General features: G+C 31.6%; 1 protein-coding gene across 1 annotated transcript in view; it reads left to right on the forward strand.

Moving 5' to 3' along the window:
* The window catches only part of LOC145263081 (glycoprotein endo-alpha-1,2-mannosidase-like), a 111,089-nt gene that overhangs the window by 39,948 nt on the left and 43,165 nt on the right, over positions 1–27,976 (forward strand). The window contains exon 2 of the mRNA XM_080119956.1: positions 24,060–24,150. The gene's annotated coding sequence lies outside the window, so the exon portion shown is untranslated. The remainder of the gene's footprint in view (positions 1–24,059; positions 24,151–27,976) is intronic.

Genomic DNA, 27,976 nt, shown 5'->3' on the forward strand with positions numbered 1-27,976 from the left:
TAAAAATTGATACAAACGTTCAAAATAGGAATGTATGGATTCACATCGGGGGGGGGGGGGGGAGAAATCTGACACCCTTACCTCCTTTTACTATCATGACTTCATTTTGAAACAGCGTTTTTAGGCTTCTGTATATTCATGTTTACAAACTTTTATCGGTTGCATTTTGTCGAATGGCATAATTACTTGCTTTTTGAGGGCTAATTAAGCTGTATTTTGTATAAACAAGGTTTTTTTTTTTTTTAAATTTAATTCAATATCTTAGGAATTTAATAATTATGTTTGAAATAGACCCAGAAAACTAATATTTATCTTTTAAAGGATTTTTACAATGAATTTATTTAACTTCAAAATTTAGCTGAATTGCTTAGCTCGCCATGAAAACATTTTCATAACTTTTTTTCACATGTATTAATATTTTTTTCCTTTAGGAAATTAACTTTAGTCTCTAATCTTTCAAATGCAATTAAAGTCGTCGAAAACCTACAAAAAAATTATGATAAATCGGCTTTCAAAATTAGGTCCTAGTTTTTCCTGCTCATTTTTGCCCGTAGCTATGGAGAGACAAGTAAAGAACTATTATTTTTAAAAAATTTTTCTTTTTTAGATAATATTGCATCTCGTTTTATGATTACGTGACTGGTTCATTTGTCAAAACAAAGGATGTTTATTCTGAAAGCTGTTCTCAACATGGGGAGGTTGAAAATAAGAAAATGCCTTTCGGAATTACCTCCCCCAATCTCCCCATGTTAAGAACGGGTTTCGGAATAAAAATCTTTGCAGGTTGGACAAGCAGCACACATTGCCAAAAAAAAAAAAAAAAAGCAAAGGAAATCATTTTTTAAAGTTTTCTCAAAGATTTTTTTATCGACTACTGCTTTTTTTTTTTTTTTTTTAATTAAACTGGAATAAAAAGGTTCAAACTAAATCTTAAAGAAAGCCAAGTGACTTTTTTTTTTCTTTTTTTTTTTTAATACAAACTATTTTAAGCGAAAATTTATAACAAAATTTGAAATATCTAGCAATGCATAGTTTGTTTACTTTCTGGCTTAAGAGAGAATATTAAAAAAAATAGTTTATTTTTTGCAAATATCTTAAGGTATGAAGTTAAAAATATATTTGCCAAAAATAACCTTGATTGAAATTTGTGAGTAAATTCATTTTGTTTTTTATTTTATTAATCCAACAGATTTTTACGCTGACAAACCCAGAAGCAAGTTCATGTAAAAGTTGTTTTAATTAGTAAAACAGCAACAGGAGCAAATAATCGTACATAATTAGTCGCACAATTTTAGTAAACCCCCTTATGTACGATCAAAACCTGGCATGACTAAATGTTCGATTCCAGCAACTTTACACCTTGTTTCTGTATGGCAAACAGCAGGAGCAGTCAGTCGTACAATGATCGGGAATAATTTTGGTTGTACATATTTAGTAAAACCGTTGAAATCTACAATATTTTTCATAACAGAATTGTAAATTTCTCAGAAATATGGATGCGATGTAAGTGGGTTGGAGGTTTTCCTCTCGGGCCTCAAAGCCACCAATGTCACTATTGAGATGGCTTATTCTCTATTGGCTGAGCTGTACGGTCCTATGTCCTGTGCAGTTTCTAGGAGGTCCACCCCTCCTAAGTTTTGCCTTCCCACACTTTCGAAAGTGGTTAATTATTGCTAATTGCCCGAGATGATTCTATTGGGAAAAGCCAATTGAGCTTTCCAGGCAATTTTTGCAGTTCATAGTGCCCTTCCTCTAGGGCACTGGCTTTTCAAATCTCACTTTCTCAACCTTTTATCACATCTCTCGACCGTTTGTAGGAGTGGGGGAGGGATAAACTGCATAACTTATGCCAGCATGTGCTCTAGAACCAAATCCTATTAGGTCCGTTAGATTCACTTTTATTAACATTCTTCATAAAGGCATTAACTTGCACTTTTCTTCAGTTAACCAGGAAATAACAATCCAGCTTTTATTATGATGCTATCATACACAAACATGTTCCAAAAATAATTTATTCCACCTGAATGCATCAAAAGAGATTGCAAATTGCATTATGATGATTGAATTTATGCATGCATGACCTGAAAGTTTCGTCTCTGTTGTAGATATTGACGGTGTGAAACTAAGAAAGCAACCCCTGTCATGAATGTGTGTTAGAAACAGATGCATCATTGAATTCCTGGTAAAAGCACATTAAGAATTGCGGTTACTAAATCCTATCAGGTCCATTAGATTCACTTTTATTAACATTCTTCATAAAGGCATGAACTTGCACTTTTCTTCAGTTAACTAAGAAATAAGTTCAGCTTTTATTATGATGCTATTATGCACACACATGTTCCAAAAGTAATGCTTCCTATTTTATTCCACCTGAATGGATCAAAGTAGATTGCAAATTGCATTATGATGATTGAATTTATGCGTTCATCACCTGAAAGTCAGATATTGATGGTGTGAAACTAAGAAAGTAATCCCTGTCATGAATGTGTGTTAGAAACAGATGCATCATTGAATTCCTGGTAAAAGTGCATTAAGAATTGCTCTTACTATGTAGAAAAATAAATTCTAGGGCACAAAAGGTCACTCGTTTTAATGGTGCCACTCCCGCTTTTGTAACCCTTCAATGTTTAGTTTTTTTAGTTCAGTAAATAAGACGCTTTACTTTTGGAATCACCATCATAAAACAAGCAAATAAACATTCTAAAAATAATTAATACATGTTTAAAGTTTCTGCTTCCTTCTCTGACAACCAGCACCCGAAGCCGCAGAAAACAAAGGTGAAAGTTTTGTTTATTATTTTAACAAGTTTCACCCAAAGCTAAAGTTAGGCACAAAGCCAGTGTAATGTGGGAGATAAAACTTCCTCCACAAAAGAATAGTCTGCACAAAAATAATCTATATATTTATTTACTTGTCCATATGTCCAGTGTCACGAACAAAAACAGCATTGCAAACATTAATTAATGAACGAATTACCTCCCTTTATAGTCGCTCTTTATCTGTTAAAAAATCATTAAAGAAAATCTCAATTTTTAAAATCAATTCTTTTTAGCTTTAAAAGGTTTAAAAAAAAAAATAATTTGCTAGAAATTTTTATAAATTTGTCATTATTTGTATTATTATTCATCGGATTACCGAAACGTTGTGAAAATCACACTGAAGATGAGAACAGTAGTCTGATGAATGATAATAAAAATATACAATCCTCATCTAAAAAATTCAGAAATGTCTTGTCGTTATTTGTTTAATTTTATTTTTTTATTTATTTTATTTATGTGTTTTAAAAATTTTCAACTACTGTGGAATTTCCATGTGTTCTGCTAGTATATGTGATCTCATTGGCTCTCTATTATGAATGAAGTCATATCAGGTGACGAGTGATAATCCATGCTACACCCAAAAGAAAAAAGGAATTGAGTTTTCTCATGCAGTCGCAACTCCGCTGGGCAGGCCATGTATTGAGAATGAACAGTGACAGATGATGAACTTGATGATGAATTTTCCTGGCAGTTTATGTAAAATGACAGAAAGTGCCGAACAAGTTTCATTTTTTTTTTACATAGGCATCTACACTTATCAAAACCCAGAGGCCACTCGAGGATAAGGGTTCAAGAGAGTACAGTAGTCAATTGGGTAATATAGTAATCGTTAGTAATAGAAATTCGATAAATTTGTGGCTTAAGCGGAACGGCTCATCAAGAACTTGTTTACGTTGGGCTTGAAGACAACCATATTGTAGTCAGTTGGAAAGCAGATTAACGGAAGACAGTTCCACAGGCATGCAGTTCTAAGAAAGAAACTTTGTTCATGGAATCTACATTTAGGTTCAGGCACAGATAAAGAGTGGGGGAAATTATTGATAGCGTTTTCAGCTAGACGGGTATTTCTCATGAAAGTTTGGTGAGAGGGGACCATAGATTGGAGCTCAGACGAGCACTTGCCATGAAAATAACAAAGCAGAGACACTCATAGCATCTCTTCTGTGAGAAAGAGGTTGCATGGAAGCGAAAAGGGCATCCCCTACTAGACTACGAAGTCTATTTTGAACTTTATCAAGGCAGTATAAGTCCTTTCTAGCAGCTCCTTCCCAGATGTGGCAACGGTATTCCATCCTTGGATGTACCTGGCTCTGTAATAGGTAGAGAATTACATCAGGAGTAATCGATCTACTGGATCGATAGAAGGATCCCACCATTTTTCCAGCAACCTTGGCAACGGATCTGATGTATGTGTTCCATTTCAGATCAGGAGTAAAGGTCAAACCCAGAAGCTTGTCAAAACATGAAGCCTCCTCAAGACGAGAGCCATTCATTTCAATTGATGTCAGATGGGGATTAGAGCATTGATGATGTAAAGATAAAAGCTTAGTTTTTGATGCATTAAAAATAACCAGCCACCTCTTTCTCCATTGTACTACATGCTCAAGATCAGAGAAGAGAAAATCATTTTATTTTTTATTTTATTTCATTTTTTTTCACGCAGATACTGGACAATTTTTTTTTTTTTTTTTTTCAATGCAAAAATATTATTTTAAATAATTTATTGTTCGTTTATTCCCTGACCCAAAATATTTTGAATGTTTAAAAATTTTATTACACATAAGTGAACATTTTTAACATACAAGATAAACTTCCAACGTTTTTTTTTTTTTTTTTTTTTTTTTTACAAAAACAAAACGTAAACAAGTTAAAACATTTTTTTGATAACAAAAATGCCACCATTTTGTATTAGACGATATATCAGAATTGTATATAAAAGATCAATTTTATATAATCATGTCCATGTTTCTGACACGGGAAGAATTGCTGTTTTGGAGTTTATTCATATAACATTTATTGTTGGCTAGTTTTTGACCTTGAAGTGGTATTTTTTTTTCTTTTTTTCCTTACATCAAGCGGCTTCATGCTTTGTCTGGAGCAATTTCCATTTAAAAAATAAGCAACAGATGGAAAGTTGTTTTTCTATTTTTAGTATTGGGTCATTATTTATCTAGACCAAGTACCACTTAAGCGTAATGGTCAATGAGATGGAACTGCTTTTTTGTTGGTGGAATCAAATCAAACTGGACTCTTGTCCGCATTCGACCACCGTTGTAATCTCCGATCCGTTCAGTCGGGTTCTGCAAACTCGACTCGCCACCATCTTAATTTCAGGTCTTTTATTACATCATGTATTTTGATATGCAAATTACTGCATATCAAACAACAGTTGATAATATAGGAACACTATGGGAGTACTAATATGACCTGATAATCATCTTTGTGACTGCTATGATAAAAAAAAAACAAGATGAGTACTTAGTATACATCAGTTAAGTTCTGTGTGTGTGAGTGAATGATTCTGTTGCATATCAAAGAGGGACCCCAAACGTTGTCTGTCACTAGCTGTCTGGTCGTGATTTTCTTCTTGACCCAATTAACTCTCCTCTGGCTTTGAGTCCAATCTCTCCGATCTCTCTGGGAACCTCCAATGCACTGTCCCAAACTGTCATAAACTGTTGCAAAACTCCTTACAACTTTTAAAACTGTCCATAAGCTAACTCTAAATATATTGATTTCCATTGTTTGGTCTTTTTTGTTTCTTTTCACTGCCACACCTTGATTAACAATCCTATTTTAACTTTCTTTAGTGTCTTGGTGAACAACTTCCTATACCTTTGTTCTGTTGATAAACTTATTTCCCCCTTTTTTCTTTTTTAGTTCCTAACACTTCGGCACCGGGGGGGGGGGTCGTCAATAGTATCACATTAACCTTAATCAAGGGTATGAACTTTGGGATGGTATTTGACAACAATTTGTTAACAATGGGATTGGAAGTTGAAAATGTTGGTTGCAATTAAGAAGAAAGTTCCTTGGCTTTTTGACTGGGAACAAAGATAAAGTGACAAGGATGATCATAGGCACTCCCTTACACACACTTTTGAATGGCCTTGTGCTTAATCTATTTATAACTTTTGTAAATAAATTTTGCAAAGTGTAGTATCCGTTCTGATACTATACTTAGTCTATTCTGTTTTTAGTCGGTGAAAAAGAAGTCCTTCAAGACAGAGGCAATTTTTATCTTTGTTCCAATCCAGAGTGCCTCTTTTTGGAAAGCTGGGAGTTTCCACATTAAAAACTGACCTTTTGTCTAACTTTGTCCTTGTGAGGAGGCAAGTAAATAGCAACTAAAAAGAATTCGGCTGTCTTGACTTCAGCTCCTGCAAAAATTGAAGACTCCTTATCTCTGAGTAACAAATTTCGATCATGGTTGGGTTCTGGATACGACCTTAAACTATATCTGATGGTGAGGCTCCAGCTTGCGGGCTTTGGGGAGTGTGGAGCCATCCTTTAATTGCCATTGCTCTCAGGTCCACTTTGACCCGGAGTGGCAGTACCTGTTAGGGTCCCAACTATGGGTTAAATAGAAACCGACATGAAAAATAACAAATATATTCTATTAAAAACTTTTCCTTCAAAATCACTGGATTTGGCATTAAATAACCTGAAAAGGGTTAATATGCTGTAAAACAAAAACAACCAACCAACCATTATGGTTGAATGAATTTGTCATTCGGACAATACCAGGTAGCCCTGCTAGTCCTTCATATTTTTTTCCTATTGCATCACTTATGGAAATAATGGTTTCCTATGATAAAAAAATAAAAGAATTTTTTATCTTAGCAAAACCTATAATAGTTAAAAGAAATATCTGAAATTATTTTTTAAAAGTTTGGCATTGATTTTATTTTTCTCTTTTGCAATCAATACAATTGCTGCTTGCATATCAATAATTATTGATTTATTTTTATGGCCTCTAAAGTTTGGAATTCATATTCTTTTGTGCACTAAAGAGAACAATTTTTTTTTTTTTGCTTAAAAAATGAATAGCAAATTATTGAAAATGTTTGTGTTAAAAAATGTTTGTGTTAAAAAATGTTTGTGTCAAAAAAAAAAAAAAAAAAAGATGAGGTAATAATACAATGAATCTCCATGAAATACTACGGAATTGTTGATAAAATCTATGATTTTTTTCAGAAATCAAGCATATTTAGCACAAATAAACTCCTATGGCTGGCTTGTCCACCAAGTTTCATGCATGAATGTTCAAATTTAAATGCATCCAATCATCTCTAACGGGGGTTTTGTTGGTCATCTGGTTCCTCCGTTGGTCTATAACATTGAAGCTACTCGTAGAAACAGCGTTTTCGTAGGTTTATCATGCTTATGTTTGTCTCTCATGCAATCTTTGCTTAAAGTTGGTTGGTTGGTTTTGTTTTACGGCATATCAACCCTTTTCAGGTTATTTAATGTCGAATCCAAAGATTTTGAAGAAAATACAGTGTGTTTCAAAAGTCTTGGGAACATTACAAATGCGTATATCTCATGAACTATTCCAGGTAGAAAAATGAAACTGGTGTCATTTTAAAGCTTGCTTAATCAAGTTTTTGGTCATACTAATGATTTTCGTCTTATCTTTCCATGTGCAGTAATGGCGTTCTCTAAACAAGACAAGGCGTTTTGCGTCCTCCAATTTGCAAAGACTGAATCGTGGACATGTGTTCAGCGTGCATTTCGCAGGAAATTTAAAAAAGAAGTCCCTGAAAGGAAACCCATTGTCAGATGGCATGCTAAATTTGTGAAAAATGGGTGTTTGTGCCCAAGTAAGCGAACAGGTCGCCCTTCAACTTCAGAAGATGCAGTTGAGCAAGTCCGGAAGCCTTTCAGCAGAGCCCCCGTAAATCAGTGAGAAGAGCCAGCAGGGAACTTCAGCTTGCTCCAGCAACTGTCTGGCGTGTCTTAAGGAAACGACTGCAAATGGTACCTTACAAGCTCAAGTTGGTCCAAAAGTTGAAGGACACTGATAAGCCACTTCGCCGTGACTTTTGCATTGCAATGCAAGAGAAGTTGGAAGATAACGGCTTTGATGACCGGCTTGTTTTTAGCGATGAGGCGACCTTCTATCTGAATGGCAAAGTTAACAAGCATAGCACTCGCATATGGGGTACTGAGTGTGACTTTTTCCTTTGGGGCTTTGTCAAGCAACAAGTCTATGTGCCGCCCCTTCCAAGAGATATTGACGAACTAAAGGCTCGAATAACGGCAGTTGTGGGAACCATTGACGTCAAGATGCTGGAACGCGTTTGGCAGGAAATGGACTATCGACTAGATGTCTGCCGTGTGACGAATGGTGCTCATATTGAGCAAGTTTGAAGATTCCCCACAAAACTTGAAACTTTAACCTTTCCAACGGTACCAATTTCATTTTTTAACTCCTAATAGTTTTTGAGTTATTAAAAATCTTTATGTTCCCAAGACTTTTGAAACACCCTGTATTTTTAATAGAATATATATTTTTTTCAAGTCAGTTTCTATTTAACTCATAGTTGGGACCCTGACAGGTACTACCACTCCGGGTCAGAGTGGACCTGGGAGCAATGGCAATTAAAGGGTGGCTCCACACTTCCCAAAGCCCGCAAGCTGGAGCCTCACCATCAGATATAGTTTAAGGTCATATCCAGGACCAAGCAATCTTTGCTTAAAAAGAATAGAAGTTATGATGTAATAGTACAGAATAACTCTCGTCAAAATATCCCTCCGCCCCGGAATTGTGAATAAAATCCAAAATCTTTTCTGCAATTCAACCATATTTTATATAAATATACTTAAATCTATGCCTAACTTGTCCACCAAGTTTGTCACAAGTGTTCAACAGTCTTTGTTTTATCCAATAAAAACTGAGCGCTACCTAGTGGTTGTTAAGAAATTTAGGATCGTCTTGGGCAGATGAAATATTGTAAGGATGGACACTGTTTAAACATTTTAAAAAATGATGAGGCAGTACAGAGTTACGCTAATTTCCGGCATAGTGCTACTGAAAGCAGTGACATGGCAAAGCAGTCCCTTCACTTTTATTGTTCTTCATTATTTCTATTTTGAAGTGATTTATTGAAATAAAATACAAAAAAAGGACAATATTAAAAAGAGTACAAAAAAAAAAAAAATTGACAAAATTAGATAAAAAAAATAATGCAATTAGCCTTTATTTTCAGTTTTAATAAAATTTAAAAAATAAGTTATTTTATTTTAAATTTTATGACAAATGTTTATGAAATTATAAAAATAAAAGATTTAAAAAAATTTTTTAAATAATCTTTTTTTTATTGGAATTCATAGAATAAATATGTTTACAAAAGTATAAAAATAAAATTATTGAAATCACAATAGAAATACTGAAGAACAAGAAAAGTAAAGGAACTAATTTGTTTCCAATAGTGTTGCACTGGAAATTAAGAGGTATATTAGCTGACTATAACCCAATTGTTTGTATCCATCTTGCACTTGGTTAACTGCATATATATTTTCAACAAGGATCGTCATATTACAAATGATCTTCATTTTTAATTTGTTATACGGATTTCACAAAAATAAATTTTTCAATCAGAAATTAATGTAAAATTTGAAGTTTGGATATCACCAGGATCCATTTACAACCTTTGATAAAAACAGTTTAACATAAAAAATATGGAGGAGAGTAATGTGTAGATATTAAGTTTACTTTTGAAAGCCTTGTAACTCTCTCTCTCTCTCTCTTTATTTTGTCCTTTTTGTCCTCACATTCCATGAGATATGCTTCTGACAAAGGGTTAAGAACTGCTGTTATAGGGGCAGAATCTATTAATCTAACACTTATCATTGCCTTATTATTAGCTCCTTACACTAAATGGCTTTATGCCTTGTCTAGACAAATTAAAATATGTATATATTATAAGTAAGAATGTGTCTATGTGGACACTTCTCAACCTATATACTCAAATAATTTTTTATCTACAGACTTGAAATTTGGTATATAAACTATTCAGACATATGGAATACTTTTGGTATCAGTTTTATCTGAAAAAAATTGCTGCTAAAGGGTAAAAATTGAAAAATTGGTACTTGGGCTCATTGGATTTTTTACTGTTTCATGACTGCACATGCGTGAATCGTTCACATTATGCTAAGAATAAGTAGGTGTGAGAATACTTTTTAACAATCGTGTCAGCTTGGCCTAATAGTAATAATAGTTACTCGCTGTCTTTAGGTTTTGGTTTCGATTGTAGCTCGAGTATTTTTTTTTTTTTTTACTTACAAGAAGTGAACCGTTTAGAAAAAACATAATACTTGCATGCACATGTCTTAGTTTCTTTCCGTTTTTTTTAAAAATTTTTTTGAAGTAATTTAACATTACGTTTAATACTGGGCAACGCCGGGTACATCTTCTAGTGTATGTGTGTGTATTTAAAAAAATCCAATTCACAATTTTTGAAAACACATTCTTTTATTTTTCATAAGAGTATATGTTACAGATCTGTTTCGTTAGCAACAAACAATAAAAATATGCTATTTAAAATTTTTTTTTTTTTTTTTTTATTTTATTTATTTATTTTTTTTTATTTTATTTATTTTTTTTTTTAGCAAACTCTTCAGACAATTCTATGGAGAAAAATAACATTCAAATCCAATCTTTACATGTCACAGAACAGTAACTGAACAGGAAAAATAAATAAAATATTACATCCTCGACATCACGGTATTTTTTTTTTTTTTAGCGAACTCTTCAGATAGTTCTATGGCGAAAAAAACATATTTAGACACAATCTTTATATGTCACAGTCAAATTCATACCTCTGATGTCGAGAGTGTATTGTCTTGGTATTGTACTATATATATTATTGTCTATCCTGTTATAACTGAAAAAACCTAACTTTTTTTTCTTTTTTTTTTTTTTTTTTACATTTTCACCCCAAACACATTGCCACTTTGATGTAGGGGCTACTATCAGGGACATAAGCTACAAGGGTATTATGTTGGGAGTTGGGCAGCAAGATGTCGGTTCACGTTATACTTGAACTTCTGCATGTCAGTACAGTTGAGAAAGCAGAATCCTGGAAGGGAATTTCAAACTCTAGCGGTTCTGGGGAAGAAACTACTGCAATAGAAGGCTCTTTTACATCTAGGGATCTCTACTGTGAAGAGGTGGGTTTCTCTGGGGTATTTACGTCGGGGGGGGGGGGCTACAAGTGCTTGCAGTTCGTCAGAGCAAGCACTGTTAAAGTACTTATAGAACAGGCAGAGGGATGCAACATTTTGTCGATGGGACAGGGGCTGAAGTTTAGATGACAGTTCAGGATCTATCAGATTGGCGACTCTTTTGAACCTTGTCTAGGACTGAGAGACCAGTAGCAGATGCACCAGCCCAAATATGACAACAATACTCCATACATTGGCGAATGGTGGCCTTATAGAGGTACAGGATACTTTCGGGCATTAGTAGCTCTCTAGCACAGTAGAGAGAACATACGTTCTTTGCAGTGGTCCTGGCAATACTCTCAAGGCTTCTTGTAATTATTGAAGGAAACAAGTTTAATCTTGGCAACATTGAATGTGACCATCCATTTTTGTCCACATTGCACTAAAGATTGGAGGTCATCCTCTAGTGTTTTTGCCATTTCATTAGATATGAGTTCATTTGTTTTCCTGTTGTATCTGTTATAGAGCATGGTGTCATCAGCATATGTACCCATCTCCCAGACAATTTTGTCAGGGAGGTTATTTATGAATACTAGGAATAATAGAGGTGCAAGGATAGACCCTCCAGTCAATCCCACATTTATATCATATTGTTTAGATGTATGACTGTCGAGGACAGCCTGGATTTTTCTCTCGTCTAAGGAGGATTTAATTATGTTTAGTATTCTTCCAGTGATACCATATGATCTAATTTTCCTGAGAAGACCTTCATGACATACTCTGTCAAAAGCCTTAGATATATCTAGAGCTACCGCTCTACCCTTCCCCACTTTGCCCAGTGAATGGTATATACATTCAGAGATTACTGTTAGGATGTCTGCTGTGGAACGAGCTTGCCTAAATCTATATTTTTGGTCAATCAGAAGTTTAGCATCTTTAAGGTGATGGGCTAGAGCTTGGTTAATTATGGTTTCAAATATTTTGGCAAAAAGTGTGAGGAGACTAATGGGGCAATAATTTACTGAATCAGTTCTTTTGCCAGAATTCTTGAAAACTGGTACCACAGAAGCAGTTTTCCAGCAGGCAGGAAAGCAAGATTTATTAAGGCATTTGTTGTAAAGTTTGGAGAGAACTGGAGCTACTTCAGCGAAGCACTTTTTTAAAAGAACAGTCGGGATGAGATCAGGTCCACATGCTTTTGCAGTGTCAAGATTTCTTATGATAGCATGCACCTGAGCAGGGGTGATTTTCAGATCGTCTAGTGTGGCGTCTGTCCGCAAAGGAAAGTCAGGGAGGGGGTTGTTAGCAGGGTCCATCGTGGAGTTGGAGGCAAACTGACTGGCAAGCATGTTCGCCTTCTCGGTTGCTGAGCAAACAACTTCATTGTATTGTTGGATAGTAGAATTGTTGTCGCCCATTATTTACTACACTGTTGTAAATTTTCCAGAAGTCACGGGTTCCTAATTTCTGTGCTTTGATGAGTTTTTTGGTGGTAAATTCTCTCTTAGCTGTCACTATTTCTCTTACAATTACTTCTAGCTTCTATAAACTTCTGTCAGTTTGAACTGGACTTATGTTGGTTAAATCTGCGGTATGCATATTGACTTTGCGCTAAGGCAGCTGCACAAGTAGAAGTAAACCATTGGGGAGAGTGGAGTTTGCTATAAAATTTCCATATGGGAACATGTGCTTCAATTGCCGTTTTGAACCATTCAGTGGTCTTATTTGTGTACTGTTCAGCAGGAAGTGAAAAGATATTTCGCCGTGGGGTGTCTCTGATGAGATCCCTGATGGCTTCCCAGTCAGCCTTTTTATAATATCTCGTTGTTTTGAGCAATGGCTCATCAGTTTTGGGAGATTTCAACCATTATCACTGCATGATCGGCCTTCCCAAGTGGGTTGTGGGCATTCGTTACACAATCATCGGGAACTGTGGTCAGAAACAGATCTAGAAGTGATGCGTGTTGTTCTTGCTGGTCTGGGAAACGGATTGGAAACGTAACCATCTATGATAGGGAATGAGACATAGAGAAGTTATGTGTTGTAGTATCAGCTGTATCTGTGTAAGTAGAAAATCCAAGCCAGTTCTTGTGGTGGACATTGAAGTTACCAAATACATGTACTTGTGTGCTAGTGTCGAGGGAAAGTGCTGTATCTATGCTGTCAGAGACTTTGTTTATTAGGGTACAGTCCAGGGTCGAGGGAGAGCGGAAGAGAAAATAAGTCTTGGAATGTTTACAAGAAAAATCATAAAAGTGTGTGTGCGTGTATATATATATATATATATATATATATGCACACACACTAATATATATATATATATATATATATATATATATATATATATATATATAATAGAGAGAGAAAGTGCGTGAAATTATCAATCAAGTTTTCATAGGAGGAAACCTAACAAAATATGTATGATCGTTTCTGAACCAATATCCTTTTATTCATTCGGTATTTACAAATAAAACCATTGAGAAATAAGTAAAATATTTCTCCTCATCAGCATAAATAGAAGGAGAAGGGGGGAAGAAGACACCAAATTTTAACCAGCTTATTATTTTATTGAAGTAAATATAGTTTGTGAACCTTTGTAAGGGAGTGTTTCCAAGTTTTTTATTTTTTTAAAAACCATAAGGAGGCATCTCGGTGTGCAATTCTTTGATAACAATATTTTCTAAAATCTAAAAATAATCGTTAGTATTTTTTTTTTTTTTTTAAATCTGATTACGTTTCCGAAACGATCGCACATATAAACATGATTTTATATTTTCCCCTATGAAAACTTGATTGATAATTTCAGACACTTTCTATATAATTACACCTATTGAGCTTATAAATGCAATACTCAGAGCATAGCACTTTTTAAATATATTTTACTGGGACTTTGCTCATTTAGACCCTATCTATTACACTCTATAATACACACACACATATATATATACTGAACACTAAAAGATGGCGGAAGTGAGGAAGCATGGCTTTGGAAGACTTTTTACCCGAATATGATGTTCAGCATGTTAAAAATATACCTTTGGTTGTAAAAATCTAATGGAAAAACATCTGAAGAAGTTGGTGGGGACAAGATATTTTTATGGACACATAAATCGTAAAATTGGCTTCCCACTAACGAAACAGTTGTAATGAAAAAAATCCAGGAAATAAACGAAGGTTATAAAAAAAAGTGTGAGTCTTTGAATTTTCAACAAAATTTTGCACTATATATATATATATATATATATATGGCGTAATGGAAAAATATAAAGGTATCTGCAGCTTCTCTTCCAATTTTCGGATTTTTACCATGTCAAATCACATTTCAATTCCTTTTGACTAATTGATTGTTGCTATTTCTTCTGATGAGTTAAGGGCATAATATTCACTGATTGATATAATAATTGATTGATTTTGCGTTACGAAACAGATACTGTCAAGAATTGTATAAGTCAACTGAATTAAAGGAATAAATTATAAGATGGTCAACATTATGAATTTTGGAATATAACTTTTTTTCATTTATTCTCTATATTGCTCTATAATTACATTGAGCTTCTTAAATAAGGATTGATATATAATAAAAAAAATATATATATATATATATATATATATATATATATACTAGCATGGGTGCCCGGGTGTTTGGAGGTGTGTTGAGCAAAAAAAAAAAAAAAGTGGTAGTAGGAAGGCAGGCTCGAACCCGTACCGCGAAAGAGGAAAATAACGTGAAAGAAACATTGACGTTTTTGCTGTTACAACCACCGCCAAACCGGAAGTGACGTAGGTTTAAATTAAGGCTAGACAATCGAAAAGAGGGGATGTCTTTTGAAAATATCGGCGACAAAAGCGATCTCTCCCCGTAGAAAAGTGTTCAGTTGAAGGTGAAGAAATTAATGTTTTTAGCCAATTTTTTTCGGTATTTGTCGTCTGAAGGGTCGAACTTCAAAATTGAGACTGATCTTGTGAAAATCCGTCGCCTCTGTCGAAAGTTTTAGGCAGACATACAAACATACATACATACATTTGTAGCTCAAATTTTCGACCCAAACTGATTAAAAAGCTTGCCCTATCTCTGTTTAGACCAGAAATTGTCTGAGTAATTTGGTAGAGACTGCAGGGTCAAATTTTTTTAACTTTGACCCCTATTATGACCCCTTAACATTTATTGTATTGAAGGAAACAAGCTTAGTCTTGGCAGCATTGAATGTGACCATCCATTTTTGTCCCCATTCCACTACAGATTGGAGGTATTCCGCTAGTGTTTTTGCCATTTCCTTAGATATGTGTTCATTTGTTTTCCTGTTGTGCCTATTATAGAGCATAGTGTCATCAGCAAATATACCCATCTCTGAGACAATTTTATCAGGGAAGTTATTTATAGATATTAGGAATAATAAAGGTCCAAGGATAGATCCCTGAGGTACACCCACATATGAATATTATAACAGAAATAATTAAACCCAGGATTTTATAACTTGTAAGAATTGTTGTTGGCATCCATCTGTTTCAGTAGACAAGATTAGTCCATTGTCAAATTGCACCATCTGCTGTGAATGTGCAAACCTATCCTGGATCGGCAGGCTCTGTTACAGTTGCCACAGATGTAAGTGCTATCTGTTGTCTCCCTACACTGCTGATTTTTCCTTTCCTCACTCCTCTTGGCGCATTCTTCCACAGCCCTTCTCGAGAGGCTGCAGTCTTCTGCCACAAACTCCTATCTACCTGCCTCGGGTTTATCCTTGTAGTACAGGGCAGGTTTTTGTGAACTTGCTGAATAGAATATTCTCTGTTACAATTTTTATAGATGTAGATTGTGTACGACAATAACAAATGAATATTATCTAGTCAGAAGCGGTTTGTCAGCTTATTTATTTTTTATTTTTATTTATTTATTTTTTTTATTACATTTTCACCCCAAACAAGGCACATTGCCACTTCGGTGTAGGGGGCTACTATCAGGGACAACAACTACTGGAGTAGAAAGATCTTTTACATCTCGGGATTTCTACTGTGTGGAGGTGGGATTTAGCTGCCTGTCGGGTTTGTCGAGGCTGTTTACGTTGTGGGGGCACAAATGCTTGCAGTTCGTCAGAGCATTCACCATTAAAATACTTGTAGAACAGGCAGAGGGATGCAACATTTCGTTGATGGGACAGAGGTTGAAGCTTAGATGCCAGTTCAGGGCCTATCAGATTGGCGACTCTCCTTTGAATCTTATTTGGGCCTGAAGATCCGACAACATAATTCTATATGCAAGATTAACAGCAGAAAATCAAAGTCGTGAACTAAGATCATCACAAACACTTTTTTTTTTCTTAATGAAGGAGTTATCACTTGGTCTGGAGGCCACTCGAGGATAAGGGTTAATGAGTGTACAGTGGTCAAAGGGAACATGTCGTAGTAATCGTTAGTAGTGGAAATTTGGTAAATTGGATTACTTAAGGAGATGGCTCGTCAAGAATTTGTTTACATTAGACTTGCAAACATCTAGAGTGAATAATATGCATTCAAAATTTATTCTATCATGTAAATCTCACCTGTCTGTTTAAATGTTTGTATGTCTCGCAAAAACTTTGGACAGGGGCGATGGATTTTCACGAGATCAGCTTCATTTTGAAGCTCTACCCTTCGGACGACAAATATCAAAAAATTGGCAAAAAAACATTAACTCCTTCACCCTCAACTGGACACTTCTCTACAGGGAGGGGTCGCTTTTTTCGTCGATATTTTCGAAAGTCATCCCCCTCTTTTTGATTGTCTAGCCTTAAATTAAACCTATGTCACTTCCGGTTTGGCGATGGGCACAACAGATAACACATCACATTTTTTTTTTTTCCCCCACTTTCTTTTCATCTTTCGCGGTACGGGTTCGAGTCTGCCTGCCTACTACCACTTTTATTTATTTATTTATTATTTTTTTTTTAAATGCTCAACCCACACCCTTACAGACACCTCCACTTTCTTTTCCGCCTTTGCGTCATGGGTTTGAGCCTGTCTGCCTACTACAACTTTTTTTTCTTTTGCTCAGCACACACCTACAAACACCTGAGTAATGCCGAACACCCAGGCTAGTTGAATATAAAAGGATAATTCTCTAATGTCTATTTCTACTATTATATAAAAGGAAATTTGTATTTGTTCTCTATGAGCTTTAAAATGGCAGGGCCAATTTTTTGGAAATTTCATACAAATGTATTTTATGTGTCAGAAAGTGTTTTTAGACAGGTTTAGATTCGAATGCCTTCAATAAAGAGACGTTGCGAGCCTGTTTTTGTTTTATTGTTATTTCCATGGCAAGTGCTCGTCTGAGCTCCAATCTCTGGCCCCCCCCTCGCCAATCTTTCACGAAAAACACCCGTCTAGCTGAAACCACTGTCAATAATTTTCCCCACTCTTTATCTGTGCCTAAATCAAACGTAGATTCCATGAACAAAGCTTTCTTAGAAGTGTACACCTGTGGAACTCTTTTCCGTTTGCTTGTTTTCCACTTGACTACAACTTGAATGTCTTCAAGTCCAACATAAACAAATTCCTGATAAACCACCCCCTTTATCAAATCTCCATTACTAATGATTACTACGATATTATCTCATTGATTACTGTACATGCAATAACCCTTATCCTCGAGTGGCTTCAGGGCCTTGATAAGTGGTGACTACCATGTAAAAAAAAAAAAGTGTTGATAATCAAAAAATTCAGATTAAAGAAAGAACAGTACGAGTGTAACCAAAATTAACACCTTCATGCACAGCCTAGCACCAATATTGCATTCAGAAAGTTTTATCATTGCACAAGCAGAAGAGCCCAGCATATAAAATCAACAGTAGGTTTTTTTGATAAGACGAGCATGTTCGAAATGAATGTTTCTGTTTAGAGCACAATTGAATCATGATATTTGACTTTTGTATTTTAAATTTTAATTTTTTTAATTCGCCGTTATATAAAAATAATTTTATAAAATCAAAAGCAAATTTTCTACAGCACAATGTAAACTACAACATCACTGCGGGAAGGCATGTGATGCTTTCTCTCAATGCATTGCAGTGGGTCCCCCAATTAGAGCAGGCAATCAATCGATCTGATTGAAAAATGCATGTTCGCTGATTTTTGATGAGAATAAAAATATTGGGAATGTGAAACATTCATTGATTCTCATTCAGTCCTGGGCAATGTCGGGTCGCTATGCTAGTAATATATAAGCACCACTTTGGATCAAGATAAAAATATGAATAATTCAATATAAGATAATTAAACCCAGGATTTCATAACTTTTAAGAATAGCAAAAGACAAAGCAGGGCCAGAACTCATTTACAAGAATCTTTTAAATTTGAGGGGTGGATTCTGCAGAACTCAGAACTGTGTCAGCCACGCCTATATAGGGGACACAAACTCCTACCCAGAACTCTAACCGTAACCCAGCTCCTACTGAACTCCGATCATGCTTGATTTTTATTTTAAGCTGATGTTTAAAATAGATAACCAAATCTAACTGCATAAACTTTGTCAAGACATGAGGCCCACATCACCATTCTCACTACAGCTCGGATTGCTGGAAGAAAACATTCTCCCTCGACTACGGAGCAGCCATGTTATATAGATGACCTATGCTTTATTTAGGATGATTAAATGCTCAGTATCGATGCGAACTGTTGCCTTGCTGACATGCTTTCAGAGTTGCTGAAGTTTGCAAGAAAAAAGGTGTGCTCAGGCATTTGTTGTTCACAACACGCGCAGTGAGGATCTGTCCTCACTTCATCTCTGGTCAGTTTGTTGTGGACCAATTGCCAGGTCAGAAAGTACTCAAATTTTCGAAAATAACTTTGACCTGGCACCCAACTCCACTGAAAACAAATCTCCTCCTCCGACTATTTCAGCCATTCCTTGCAAATCTGAAGCAGTACCTTCCACTTGATCTTGATATAGTCCCTTCTTGAGGCATAAAGATCCCAGAAAACGAACCTTGGGCTGATTTAAATTGATCAGTTCGGCTTCAATGTCATCTTTTATTCTCTCTATTAATTTAAGCATGGCTGACAGGATGAGAGCATGCTATCCACGTGGATTAAATAAAGGGTTCCATTCAAAATTCTGTGTTGATTCCTGAGTTCAACGGAAAGATTGCCGAGTTTGACAATATGCACCTGAAGAAGGTCGGAGGTTACATCAACCAAAACGCTGCGCAAATAACTCTTTAGATGAGAACAGTAGTCTGAAGAATCCAAATACAAATAATCAATCCTCATCTAAAGAATTCAAAACCATAAAAAAAACGTGTTTGAATATTTTAATATAATGAGAAATTTGATAAAATTACTTAATATCTTCAAAATAAAAAAAAAACGTGTTTGAATATTTTAATATAATGATAAATTTGATAAAATTACTTAATATCTCCAAACTAAAAAAAAGTGTTTGAATATTTTAATATAATGAGAAATTTGATAAAATTACTTAATATCTCCAAACTAAAAAAAAGTGTTTGAATATTTTAATATAATGAGAAATTTGATAAAATTACTTAATATCTCCAAAATAAAAAAAACGTGTTTGAATATTTTAATATAATGAGAAATTTGATAAAATTACTTAATATCTTCAAACTAAAAAAAAACGTGTTTGAATATTTTAATATAATGATAAATTTGATAAAATTACTTAATATCTCCAAACTAAAAAAAAGTGTTTGAATATTTTAATATAATGAGAAATTTGATAAAATTACTTAATATCTCCAAACTAAAAAAAAGTGTTTGAATATTTTAATATAATGAGAAATTTGATAAAATTACTTAATATCTCCAAAATAAAAAAAACGTGTTTGATAATTTTAATATAATGAGAAATTTGATAAAATTACTTAATATCTTCAAACTAAAAAAAAACGTGTTTGAATATTTTAATATAATGATAAATTTGATAAAATTACTTAATATCTCCAAACTAAAAAAAAGTGTTTGAATATTTTAATATAATGAGAAATTTGATAAAATTACTTAATATCTCCAAACTAAAAAAAAGTGTTTGAATATTTTAATATAATGAGAAATTTGATAAAATTACTTAATATCTCCAAAATAAAAAAAACGTGTTTGAATATTTTAATATAATGAGAAATTTGATAAAATTACTTAATATCTTCAAACTAAAAAAAAACGTGTTTGAATATTTTAATATAATGATAAATTTGATAAAATTACTTAATATCTCCAAACTAAAAAAAAGTGTTTGAATATTTTAATATAATGAGAAATTTGATAAAATTACTTAATATCTCCAAACTAAAAAAAAGTGTTTGAATATTTTAATATAATGATAAATTTGATAAAATTACTTAATATCTCCAAAATAAAAAAAAGTGTTTGAATATTTTAATATAATGAGAAATTTGATAAAATTACTTAATATCTCCAAAATAAAAAAAACGTGTTTGAATATTTTAATATAATGATAAATTTGATAAAATTACTTAATATCTCCAAACTAAAAAAAAGTGTTTGAATATTTTAATATAATGAGAAATTTGATAAAATTACTTAATATCTCCAAACTAAAAAAAAGTGTTTGAATATTTTAATATAATGATAAATTTGATAAAATTACTTAATATCTCCAAAATAAAAAAAAGTGTTTGAATATTTTAATATAATGAGAAATTTGATAAAATTACTTAATATCTCCAAAATAAAAAAAACGTGTTTGAATATTTTAATATAATGATAAATTTGATAAAATTACTTAATATCTCCAAACTAAAAAAAAGTGTTTGAATATTTTAATATAATGAGAAATTTGATAAAATTACTTAATATCTCCAAAATAAAAAAAAGTGTTTGAATATTTTAATATGAGAAATTTGATAAAATTACTTAATATCTTCAAAATAAAAAAAAAACGTGTTTGAATATTTTAATATAATGATAAATTTGATAAAATTACTTAATATCTCCAAACTAAAAAAAAGTGTTTGAATATTTTAATATAATGATAAATTTGATAAAATTACTTAATATCTCCAAACTAAAAAAACGTGTTTGAATATTTTAATATAATGATAAATTTGATAAAATTACTTAATATCTCCAAACTAAAAAAACGTGTTTGAATATTTTAATATAATGAGAAATTTGATAAAATTACTTAATATCTCCAAAATAAAAAAAATGTGTTTGAATATTTTAATATAATGAGAAATTTGATAAAATTACTTAATATCTCCAAACTAAAAAAAAGTGTTTGAATATTTTAATATAATGAGAAATTTGATAAAATTACTTAATATCTTCAAAATAAAAAAAAAAGTGTTTGAATATTTTAATATAATGAGAAATTTGATAAAATTACTTAATATCTCCAAACTAAAAAAAAAACGTGTTTGAATATTTTAATATAATGAGAAATTTGATAAAATTACTTAATATCTCCAAACTAAAAAAAAAAACGTGTTTGAATATTTTAATATAATGAGAAATTTGATAAAATTACTTAATATCTCCAAACTAAAAAAAAAACGTGTTTGAATATTTTAATATAATGAGAAATTTGATAAAATTACTTAATATCTCCAAACTAAAAAAAAAACGTGTTTGAATATTTTAATATAATGAGAAATTTGATAAAATTACTTAATATCTCCAAACTAAAAAAAAAAACGTGTTTAAGTATTTTAATATAATGAGAAATTTGATAAAATTACTTAATATCTCCAAACTAAAAAAAAAACGTGTTTGAATATTTTAATATAATGAGAAATTTGATAAAATTACTTAATATCTCCAAACTAAAAAAAAAACGTGTTTGAATATTTTAATATAATGAGAAATTTGATAAAATTACTTAATATCTCCAAACTAAAAAAAAAACGTGTTTGAATATTTTAATATAATGAGAAATTTGATAAAATTACTTAATATCTCCAAACTAAAAAAAAGTGTTTGAATATTTTAATATAATGAGAAATTTGATAAAATTACTTAATATCTCCAAACTAAAAAAAAAAACGTGTTTGAATATTTTAATATAATGAGAAATTTGATAAAATTACTTAATATCTCCAAACTAAAAAAAAAACGTGTTTGAATATTTTAATATAATGAGAAATTTGATAAAATTACTTAATATCTCCAAACTAAAAAAAAGTGTTTGAATATTTTAATATAATGAGAAATTTGATAAAATTACTTAATATCTCCAAACTAAAAAAAAACGTGTTTGAATATTTTAATATAATGAGAAATTTGATAAAATTACTTAATATCTCCAAACTAAAAAAAAGTGTTTGAATATTTTAATATAATGAGAAATTTGATAAAATTACTTAATATCTCCAAACTAAAAAAAAAACGTGTTTGAATATTTTAATATAATGAGAAATTTGATAAAATTACTTAATATCTCCAAACAAAAAAAAGTGTTTGAATATTTTAATATAATGAGAAATTTGATAAAATTACTTAATATCTCCAAACTAAAAAAAAAACGTGTTTGAATATTTTAATATAATGAGAAATTTGATAAAATTACTTAATATCTCCAAACTAAAAAAAAAAGTGTTTGAATATTTTAATATAATGAGAAATTTGATAAAATTACTTAATATCTCCAAACTAAAAAAAAGTGTTTGAATATTTTAATATAATGAGAAATTTGATAACATTACTTAATATCTCCAAACTAAAAAAAAAGTGTTTGAATATTTTAATATAATGAGAAAATTGATAAAATTACTTAATATCTCCAAACTAAAAAAAAGTGTTTGAATATTTTAATATAATGAGAAATTTGATAACATTACTTAATATCTCCAAACTAAAAAAAAGTGTTTGAATATTTTAATATAATGAGAAATTTGATAACATTACTTAATATCTCCAAACTAAAAAAAAGTGTTTGAATATTTTAATATAATGAGAAATTTGATAACATTACTTAATATCTCCAAACTAAAAAAAAGTGTTTGAATATTTTAATATAATGAGAAATTTGATAACATTACTTAATATCTCCAAACTAAAAAAAAGTGTTTGAATATTTTAATATAATGAGAAATTTGATAACATTACTTAATATCTCCAAACTAAAAAAAAAACGTGTTTGAATATTTTAATATAATGAGAAAATTGATAAAATTACTTAATATCTCCAAACTAAAAAAAAGTGTTTGAATATTTTAATATAATGAGAAATTTGATAACATTACTTAATATCTCCAAACTAAAAAAAAGTGTTTGAATATTTTAATATAATGAGAAATTTGATAACATTACTTAATATCTCCAAACTAAAAAAAAGTGTTTGAATATTTTAATATAATGAGAAATTTGATAACATTACTTAATATCTCCAAACTAAAAAAAAAACGTGTTTGAATATTTTAATATAATGAGAAAATTGATAAAATTACTTAATATCTCCAAACTAAAAAAAAGTGTTTGAATATTTTAATATAATGAGAAATTTGATAACATTACTTAATATCTCCAAACTAAAAAAAAGTGTTTGAATATTTTAATATAATGAGAAATTTGATAACATTACTTAATATCTCCAAACTAAAAAAAAGTGTTTGAATATTTTAATATAATGAGAAATTTGATAACATTACTTAATATCTCCAAACTAAAAAAAAGTGTTTGAATATTTTAATATAATGAGAAATTTGATAACATTACTTAATATCTCCAAACTAAAAAAAAAACGTGTTTGAATATTTTAATATAATGAGAAAATTGATAAAATTACTTAATATCTCCAAACTAAAAAAAAGTGTTTGAATATTTTAATATAATGAGAAATTTGATAACATTACTTAATATCTCCAAACTAAAAAAAAGTGTTTGAATATTTTAATATAATGAGAAATTTGATAACATTACTTAATATCTCCAAACTAAAAAAAAGTGTTTGAATATTTTAATATAATGAGAAATTTGATAAAATTACTTAATATCTCCAAACTAAAAAAAAACGTGTTTGAATATTTTAATATAATGAGAAATTTGATAAAATTACTTAATATCTCCAAACTAAAAAAAAAGCCTAATATAAAAATGTCAATTCTTTATTTGCAGGTGAATTTCTGAGAATATTTTTCATTCTATAAAGACCATTAAATTATACAGAATGCAAAACCATCTTGCGTTGAAGACGTTCAGGTCATTTGTAAGTATATTTTATTAATATATTTCTCTGCTTGTTTGTATATTACCATTTTGTTGTACAATTTTTATTCTAGGAAAAATGTCTAAAATTAAAGGCTTAAGAAACCTTGAGAAAAATATTAAATTGAGGCCAGGTTGTCTTTGATGGCCGTGCAAGGGGTCTATCCTTGGACCTTTATTATTCCTAATATTCATAAATGACCTCCCTGACAAAATTGTCTCTGAAATGGGTATATATGCTGATGACACTACGCTCTATAACAGATACGACAGGAAAACAAATGAACACATACCTAAGGTAATAGCAGAAACACTAAAGGAAGACCTCCAATCTGTAGTAGAATGGGGCGAAAAATGGATGGTAACATTCAATGCTGCCAAGACTAAACTTGTTTCCTTCAATAATTATAAGAAACCTTCTCTACCACCAATAAGCAATGGCCAAAGACTCATTATCTGAAAGTACTTCTGTTAAACTCCTCGGCCTAACGTTCGCAGGAAACATAAGTTGGAACAATTACATCGAGAGCATTACCAGGACCACCATGAAGAAGGTAGGCTCTCTCTACTGTGCTAGAGAGCTACTAACGCCCGAAAGTATACTGTACCTCATATAAGGCCACCATTTATGGAGTATTGTTGTCATATTTGAGTTGGTGCATCTGTTACTAGTCTCTCGCTTCTAGACAAGGTTCAAAAGAGAGTCACCAACCTGATAGGTCCTGAAATGTCATCTAAGCTTCAGCCTCTGTCCCATCGACAAAATGTTGCATCCCTCTGCCTGTTCTACAAGTATTTTAATGATGAATGCTTTGACCAACTGCAAGCACTTGTACCCCCTCGACGTAAATACCCCCGACAAACTTGACAAGCAGCAAAATCCCACCCCTACACAGTAGAGATCCCTAGATGTAACATTACAAGTGTATGCTGTATTTTCGTGGACATTGGCAATATTACATACCTAATGTGCTTCACAGGTTATATCTATTTTATTTGTGGGTCAATTTTTCAAAGAATTATATTGATGAAAAGAGAATAGAATAAGCATTCTGATGATGTTAATTTATTTTTCTTTTATGCGTTCAATGTTTTTATGCTCCAAGTTAAAAATGAACAAAAATGGTAAAAAATGACGACAGCAAAAAAAAGGAAACTGTTTTTTCAATGTTTACATTTCATACGTTACGTTTGGATACATAAGCGCGAGGTTAAATTTTACTGGCTATATAAGCATAGAAGTCCATCTCTACTGGACTTTGATTTTTATTTTTATGACCACAGGAAGCAAAGTTACGACCGAGCAAAGTTGATAAAGAATATTTCAAAATTGATAAGATAAATCGGTATATATCATCCATTTTCATATAGATAATAGTTTCAGAATTATTTTCATGTATAATATGTAAATATTTGATAATTATTGTGTAGAAATTTCTTTAAAATGTTATCTTTTATAGAAATACAAATCCGCTTAAAGAGAAACGGCTCGCTATGCGCTAACCATCGCTGTCAGTGTATTAACAAGTTTGTATTCTCTTAAAAATAGAAAACTATTTTTTCTACTTTCAAAACGAAAACAGAAAAACGGTTTCGTTTTTTATTCTGAGTTTATCAATTTAAATTATTTTCAAGTTTTTCAAATTTGATTTCCAAACAATACTATTTTGTTTTTAACGCTTTTAGTACACATGTACTAAAAGCGTTAAAAAACAAAAAAATGTACTAAGTACATGGGTTTGTTTTTTAGTGGTAAAAAAAAAAACAAATAACAAATAAAAGGTACTTGTGCACTTATGCTACCATGCTGAAATAATATTATTTAGAAACCCATTCTTAACATGGGGAAGGAAGGGTGTTTTGCTAACTATTCTGGACTTTCACCTAACAATTAAATAAAATATATTGTGAAACTTTAATTTATTTTTAATTCATTGTCAAGACCATTTTTGTGAATCTGTAAAGCAAACCGTTTTTGTTTTTTTAACTGAAGATATCTAAATAATAATTAGGCGGTTCGATAAATGCATTGAGATGCATTTTGTAAATTTTTAACTTGTTTCCACCTTAACATTTTTCTTTAAAATGACTCCCCTTTTAAGGTTTTCGGGTATGCTGAAAACGAATACAGCATTTAAATTTTTCGCAAATAAGTAGCTTTCCGGATATTAAGCAATGTCATTTTGCTCGCATACCAAGATGGCCAACAGCGATAACATAAGAAATGACATTGCTTAATATCTGGAAAACTACTTATTTGCAGAAAATTTAAATACGATATTCGTTTTCAGCATACTGTAAAACACAAAGTAATCATTTAAAATGTTAAGATGGAAACAAGGTAAAAAAATTACCGTTTTATTTCTTTGTTTACATAGTTGAATTTTCAGTAAAACAACAGAATAGAAATGACAAAAATTACTATCAACTGGTGAATATATAGTTGTTGCTTATCAGGATTCCTGGTATCCTGGTACTGTGAAAGCTACATCAAGGATTCATTTAGAGTACGATTTATGGTTGCATCTCAGAAAATGGGGTATATTTTGGGCCAGATAGAGGATTTACAAAATTGAAAATTGTCCCAAAATGCATAATTTCTGATCGACTATGGGAATTTCCATTCTTTTACAGAAATCCAAAATCTATATGAAAAATTATCTTTGATTTATTTCTGAGATTAATTCATATCTACTCAATTTTTTTTCTTTGAGGGGAGTAGTAAATACTGCCCATGAATGCTCTTTAGGCATTCAATAGCTATACCCCAGATTAAGCTCTCCTTTGGTGAGGAGGCAGGAAAATGCCTGCTCTCAATAAAGTTATATTTAAATACCACTATAATACTTAGTTTTGTTCATGAATAAGCACCCACTATATGATACCATGCGCCAGTTTTAAAAAAATTGAAATTTATACATCTGAATTTATAATTCATGGCTTATGGTAAAGAGGTACATCAAATTTGACTGCATAAGTGCCAAGTTTCATGAAAATAGCTTGAAAAATAAATAAATGGTGGTGAAATTACCAAATTTCTTGAAATGTTGAGGTCCGTAATTTAGCCCACTTTTGCTAAAGAAAATTGTTCACGGAAAAGCCTACATTTTGGCACTTAAAATTCTCATAACTTTTGAACTACTGATACTCTTTGCATGATTCAAACGGTTTTAAGCATCTTTTACATAGCTCTTTCATGCAAATTGATAAAATAACAATTATCTAAAAAGAAAAAACAACTTGTAATGCTACTAGATGTGACAATGTGCCTTGTTTGGGAGTGAAAATGTAATTAAAAAAAAAAAATTGGTGTCTAATGAACATGGTCAAATTTTATGTAAATCTGAAATATTTGAATTTTTAAATTGGAAGTTGTGCCTATATTATTCCTCCTAAATACTCCAAAAGAATTGGGGGATATCAAAATCTACTATCGTTTTTAGGTTATTAATGATACTGCCTGTTGCTTAGTGCAGTCTCTGATTTTTTGGTTGGTAGTTTGATCGCTTATTGATAAAAAAAAAAATCACAAAAATCAGAATATCTCAATTTTCATTAAAGGCTTCCATCCTCATTTTTATGCCTTTTGTATTACTTTCTAGGGCAATTGCTCTTGACATATTGTGACGGTACCCTCGGGTAGGGGTCTCCTAAGAAGATTCCAACACCGAGAGCGCGTCTTGAAAAAAATAAATATAGGGTGCCAGCTGAAAGTTATTCAGCCGAGATAACACCTGTCCAAGTTCGGATCAGTGATATCGTCGTGGAATACTTCGGTGACATTCACGTTAACAAATGCAAGGCAACGAAAAAATGATGAAGAACAC

Source organism: Euprymna scolopes, chromosome 38 (genome assembly GCF_053919585.1).
Source record: "Euprymna scolopes isolate OS-2025 chromosome 38, ASM5391958v1, whole genome shotgun sequence".
NCBI classification, from domain to species: domain Eukaryota; kingdom Metazoa; phylum Mollusca; class Cephalopoda; order Sepiida; family Sepiolidae; genus Euprymna; species Euprymna scolopes.